General features: G+C 47.4%; 1 pseudogene; it reads left to right on the forward strand.

Moving 5' to 3' along the window:
• Positions 1 to 83: 83 nt before the first annotated feature.
• On the forward strand, positions 84 to 634 carry LOC119524080 (annotated as a pseudogene).
• Positions 635 to 6,563: the final 5,929 nt, after the last annotated feature.

Genomic DNA, 6,563 nt, shown 5'->3' on the forward strand with positions numbered 1-6,563 from the left:
TCATGTTTATACTAGCTTAAAAAGCAGTGAACTGGCCTTAATCAGCAGCTTTGCAGGAGGCCACAGCCTGTCCCAACAGAACCATGTCTTGTAACCAGTATGACAGTGATGTCACTGTTTGGAGCCCTCAGGGCAGGATTCATCAAAGTGAATATGCAATGGAAGCTGCCAAGCAAGGTTCAGCCACAGTTGGGCTGAAATAGAAAACCCATGCAGTGTTGGTTGCATTGAAGGGGGCACAATCAGAGCTTGCAGCCCATCAAAAAAAAAAAAAAAATTCTCCATGTTGACAACCATATTGGTATCTCTATTGTGGGTCTTACTGCTGATGCTAGACTGTTATGTAATTCCACACGCCAGGAGTATTTGGATTCCAGATTTGTATGACAGATCTCTTCCCATGTCTTGTCTTGTGTCTCTAATTGGAAGCAAGACCCAGATACCAACACAACAATAAGGCTGAAGACCATATGGTGTGGGACTGCTCATTGCTGGTTATGATACGGGCGCTCATATTTTCCAAACCTGAACATCTGCTATTTTGGCTGCAGAGCTATATTCATTGGAGCCCATTCTCAATCAGCTCATACTTACTTGGAGAGACATATGTCTGAGTTTATGGAGTGTAATTTGAATGAACTGGTTAGACATGGTCTGCATGCCTTAAGAGAGACACTTCCTGCAGAGCAGGATCTAACTACAAAGAATGTTTCCATTGGAATTGTTGGTAAAGACTTGGAGTTTACGATCTGTGATTATGATGATGTGTCTCCCATTCTGGAAGTTCTTAAAGAAAGACCACAGAGAAAGGCACAGCAATGCAGGAACGTGTAACAGAATGACAATAATCTATACTTTGAACCAAAAGATGCAGAGTGGGGAATGGTATGTTTTTTCAGGAATCAGTCTAGAAGTGAGTTTTTCCCCAAGTAACCTAAATTAAACCATATAATGGGGTGTTTTTTGTTCTTTGAAAGGGGATATATAATAATTTTTTAGAAAGTATAAGGTATCTGTACTACTGTTTTGATATGAAGAACCTTTGTGGTTTTAAACTCAACTGTGTGATAAAATTGTTTCACCTAATGGGGGGAAAAAAAGCAGTGGATTAATGATGTTAGAGAATCATTTTTCTAAGCGATAAGCAAGAAGTTTAGACCAGAATTCAGTATTCTCAAATTTATGTCATTCATATATCACTTACCCATTTTTGGCAATATCCATGCATCACTTTTATCATTTACTTCATATTTTTCCTTCAATTTGCTTTTTTTTTCCCTTAGGAAGTTAGGTTTGTCTAAGTAAAATATTCATGAATCAAAGATTTGATGTATTTGTTAAATTTTACAGCATATAATTCAAAATCACAAAATAAAAACTTTGCAGCATTTAAAATTATTCCATGTGTATGTTATGCACTTTATCTGGACTAGATGATCTCTGAGGTCTGTCATTCTAGATTAGTTCCTTCTACCTCTGCATTTTAATTGCTCACTAAAGAACACTGGATCAGTGCCATAGGAATCCAGCCATAATCTTATAACCATAAAGAAGTATTTATTAGGATCTGTGCCATGATGTCTTGCTGCTTAAAATCCAAAATTGACACACTTGCAATTTACAAATTCAGCACAGTGAAACTGCTGTTAGATAGGAATATATAAATATTTACAGAGTATACAAGCAAGTGATATGGTAAATAAAGTGAAATGAGTAAACTATTTTAATATGGTTCAAGAGAATAGAAGGAAGAATCAAAGGAAACAAATCCACTCTCACCTTGTTTGTTGGGAAAGCTCTTTAATCTTTTGAGACTTTCTGAAAACCTTAAATGAGCAAGGAATTGGAATTACTGCAAAGATGAAGATAATCAGCCATAGAATGTAGTGGGAGGAATGTGTTCTAGAAACATGAATAATGCCATTGAAGTAACCCTAAATAAAATGAACAAGGTGGGCAGGAAAAGTAGGAATTCAGTATTCTCAAATTTTAGCCATGTAGTTCAGAACAGTATTATTAATAATCTTCAGACAGAAGATTTAAAAAAATAACCCTACTAGACATTAATTAGGTGGATATGATTCCAATTGCTGATCTCAGCTTACTCTGAAGATAAGGGAGAGAGTATCCATTATTTCTCCTGCAGTGTTTTTCAGTAGTGGATACTATCTGGATAAGAAATTAAAAACCAGAAAATTTTAGGTCTTTACTCAAAACATACTTTTTCATTTTTGAAAAATATAATTCAATCATTTGTTTTGTTTAGCAAGACAAAAACAATAACAAAAACAAATTATCCAGGTCAGATTCATTTGCCAATTTAAAAACAAAACCACAACAACAAACTTTTAAAATTTGTGATAACAAAAATTCCTTTTAAAAAGTCTAAATAGTCATCTCTCTTAAAGTATGGGAATAACTTCAGTAGACAATGCAACATTCCTATTTAGCAATATGAGAAAATTGTCTTTTTATAATTAATCTAGGGGTTTTGGTAGTTATCAGATGAGCACTAAGATTACTAAAATGAATGAATTTACATCAAGTTGTCGTGATTGATGCTTTAATATGGAAAGCTTTTATGCAAACAATAGACCCCAAACAACTCTGATAGGCTCTTAAAATCTTAGTTTTTAACTTTACAAATTGCGGGACACTGATTACATGCTTCAACTTGGCGGGCCTGGGCTGGGGGACCTGATCAGCCCCTGGGGAGGGTGGTGGGCACGGGCGACAGCGCCCTCCACAGCCCCCCAGGCCTGAGAAAGTGAGGCCGGAGGCAGGCCCCATTTCCTCACCCCAAAGTACAATCGTTGGGGAGGGCTTGCCGGAGAAAAACCCCACCCCCGTGCCTTACCCGTACCCTCCACCCTCTTCGTTACCGGAGAAACTCCCGCACCTTTTCAATCAACCTCCACGCCCTCTCAGAACCAATCCAAGCCTTTAACCCCTACAGCTACCCCGCCCTCTAAACCGCCCGATATAAGCTTGTACTCTCCCCTAATAAACGCTCTCTCTTGGCTTCTTCACCCTAAAAGAAACGTGTCCCGCCTGTTCCTTTCTCGCCGCCCTCCATACTTTGCACGCCTCCGCCGGGGACCGGGCCCAGTCCCCCGCCTCGCCCTCGCCTCCGGGAAAGAGCCCCCGCCGCCGGTACCTTCCGAGCAATCCTGAGAGCCTAGGAGTTAGCAACCGGCCGCCACTCCCCCCCCCACTAGATGAGCCAAATACGACCGCAACTGGTGCCCAACGTGGGGCCACCGACCCTGGGATTAAAAGTCCTCTCCACACAGCGGTTCAGTGAAACCACCCGCTCGACCGGACGCCTCTCCAACACCCCTTCTCCTCGCCTGCAAGGTAAGGGCCGCCTCTCCCTCGCCGCTCCACGTCTGGAGCCGCCTCTCCCTCGCCGCTCCGCGGAGCCGCCTCTCCCTCGCCGCTCCACGTCCGGAGCCGCCTCTCCCTCGCTGCTCCGCGCCCCGGCCGCTCCTCCCTTCCCGAATTAACCCGGCTTTTGCCCCCGACTACCTTTCGTCTTCTCTTCCTATGTCCCCCCATTCCTCCTAACCCTCTTCCTCCAGTAGCTTTCCCCCTTCTTCTTCCCTCTTCCCCTCCATTACTTTGCTGTGGTCCTTTGTGTCTTTGTTTCTTTGTTTGGCGCGGTATGCCTCTTTGCGACCGCCCCCCCCCAAACTGCTCTCGCTACTAGAGGCTCCTGCCTTCTATTCTCGCTGTCTCCTTCGGCCTCGCGACCACGGTTTACCTCATTTTCTTTACTCAATAATCAACCCCCCTTTTTTTTTTTTTTCTTTTCTCCCTCCGCTATGGGTAATCGTCTATCTGCACGCCAAGCACCCCAAGTTCGCGCTCTGGCGGGTCTCCTAGACACACATCGCTGTAAGGTATCTGTCCGGCAGCTGCAAGTATACTGGAACCTCCTGCTGCCCTTTAACCCATGGCTCACCACTTGCCATCTTTGGGACCCTGTTACTTATAATCGCTTTATTGATCGGGTCACCAACGCCATGGAACATGAGAGCAAGCGCTTCCCTCCCGGCTTGCTCCCCACCTTAATAACCGTCCGCTCCTGCCTTCAAGGCTCCCTCCCCCCTGATCGAGGCCCCATTAAATCCAAGGAGGCCCTATCAACCCAGTCAACAGATTCAGACAGCGATACTAATGCAGACCACGATTCGGACACAGAATCCTTAGTTGAGCAAATTAACAACGCGCTCGAAGTCACCCCCCGAAAACAAAGCAATACTAAGCCTCTCCAAAATGGCGAACTTCCTCCTTCTTCTTCCACTGAGGGGAGGAAGTGCTCTAGTGATGACGTCAGCCCTAAGCCGGGCGGGAAACCGCATGCGCTTTACCCCGCCCTTTCACAGGGCGGAGTTAGTCCGCCATCTTGTGCCTTGGGCCCCGCCCTTTCACAGGACGGGGCTAGTCCACCATCTTATGCCTTAGCCACTCTCACCGCGCCGCCGTCTCGCGACGCTTGGGGCCTCCCACTTCCGCCTCCCCCTTCGGCGAGCTCCCCCTCGGAGCCGCTACCGGCAGCTGCCGCCGCTCCTCCCACCCTGCCGACTAACAACTCCTGGCTGCCTTCTACACCTCAAGGCAACCCTTGGGGCAACGCTCCCCCTACCCCCACTCCCGCGCCAAGCCCTCTGCAAGCGCGTCCTCCTTTCTTTCGTGCTTTTCGCTGCTTTCCCCTTAACCTTACCCCCACACCTCAGAAACCGTACGACTGGTATCCCATTGATTCGGATACTATCAAGCAGCTTCGCAGGGCCGTCAAGGAAGACGGGTTAGGTAGCCCATACGCTTCCCAATTACTGCAGGATATCGCCATGGACTTTTGCCTCCCCCAAGACTGGGCCTCGCTTGCCCATACCATCCTTAACCCCGGCCAGTTTGTTGATTGGCGTGCCCACTTCCAGGCGGAAGCAGCTAGGCAAAGCGAGCAAGACGCAGCCACTGGAGTCTATTATCACCCCGAAGCTTACTTGGGCACGGGAGCGTTTATAAATGCATCTGCTTATATTAATGCACCTGCCACCTTTTGGCCTATCCTTCAGGGAATCGCCTTGCGAGCTTTTGCCAACTGCTCCGCCTGTCGGCCTAATAAATTCACCAAGCTCTTCCAGGAGCCGAGTGAGCCTTTCGCCACCTTTGTCTCCAGAGTGGAAGAAACCTGCGCTCGAAAGGTAAGTGATCCCCAGGCCCAATATTACATGTGCCCATCCTCAAATCCTGGAAAATCGTACTGTAATTCCCCCAATGAGTACTACTGTGCATACTGGGGGTGTGAAACATTAGCCACTAATTGGAAGCCTCCTGTTCCTAATCATTACCTTACCTTAAAGTGGGCCCCTACAGGGTGCAAACTCCCTACAGTTAACTGGCTCGGCCAAGAAAGTGAGGGATCCTGCACACATCTTAATCTTACAGTGCAGCTCCCCACTGATCCCTCCTGGTTACTCGGTCAAACTTGGGGCTTCAGAATCTATGAGAAAGGAGCTGACCAAGGATCACTTATTCTCATAAAAAAGGAGGCTGTAAGCCAACCATGCCAAAATACTGCATTAAAAACACCCTCTGGCATAGGTCCCAACCAAGCCCTTAACCCCCTTTATCCACAGCCCTCCAGCCGCACCTCAACTACAAGCAGCGCATCCGGAAACCGCACCTCAGCTGCAAACAACGCATCACCAACCCCACCACCCCAACCTTTCCTACCCCCCTCTCGTTACTCCTCTCCCCTCCTCGGCCTTATCCAAGCAGCCTTCACCTCAGTGAATTCCTCCAACCCCAATCTTACCTCCTCCTGCTGGCTTTGCCTCTGCACCTCCTCCTCCCTGTATGAGCCAGTTGCCTCCAACCTCTCCTTTTCAGAAAACACAGAGGACAGCCCCTCGGAATGCAATTGGAATACCTCTGCCATCCCCCTAACCTTTCATTCAGTCTCCTTTACAGGAAAGTGCATCCGCCCTCGCTCAAGTAACTCTCCCAGCCTCACAGCTTGTGCCAACTACTCATCTCCCAGCAGCTCTGCCAAATTTCTCATTCCTCATAACTCCTCCCAATGGCTCTGCTCCTCTACAGGACTTACCCCCTGCCTTAACGTGCAAACCATCAATATAACTAAAGAAACTTGCCTCCTAATTGTCCTTATCCCTAGGGTCCTGTACCACAGCGAGGAAGACTTCTTCCTCCGCCTGGAAACAACTGCAGCTCCTGCCCCACTGCAAAAGCGAGAGCCCATCACCGTCCTCACAATTGCCTCCCTCTTAGGTCTTGCAGGCGCTGGCACCGGAATCACTGCATTAGCCAGTCAAGGCTCCGCCCTAACTCACCTCCAGGCGGCTGTTGACGAGGACATTCTTCACCTACAAGACGCTATTTCCCATCTTAAAAATTCTGTCAATTCCCTCTCTGAGGTCGTGCTCCAAAACCGCCGAGGTCTCGACCTTCTCCTCCTCAAAGAAGGAGGCCTTTGCGCCACCCTAGGAGAAGAGTGCTGTGTATATGCCAATTCCACAGGTCTAGCCGAAGACAGC

The sequence above is a fragment of the Choloepus didactylus genome, chromosome 1, assembly GCF_015220235.1.
Source record: "Choloepus didactylus isolate mChoDid1 chromosome 1, mChoDid1.pri, whole genome shotgun sequence".
Lineage (NCBI taxonomy): Eukaryota > Metazoa > Chordata > Mammalia > Pilosa > Megalonychidae > Choloepus > Choloepus didactylus.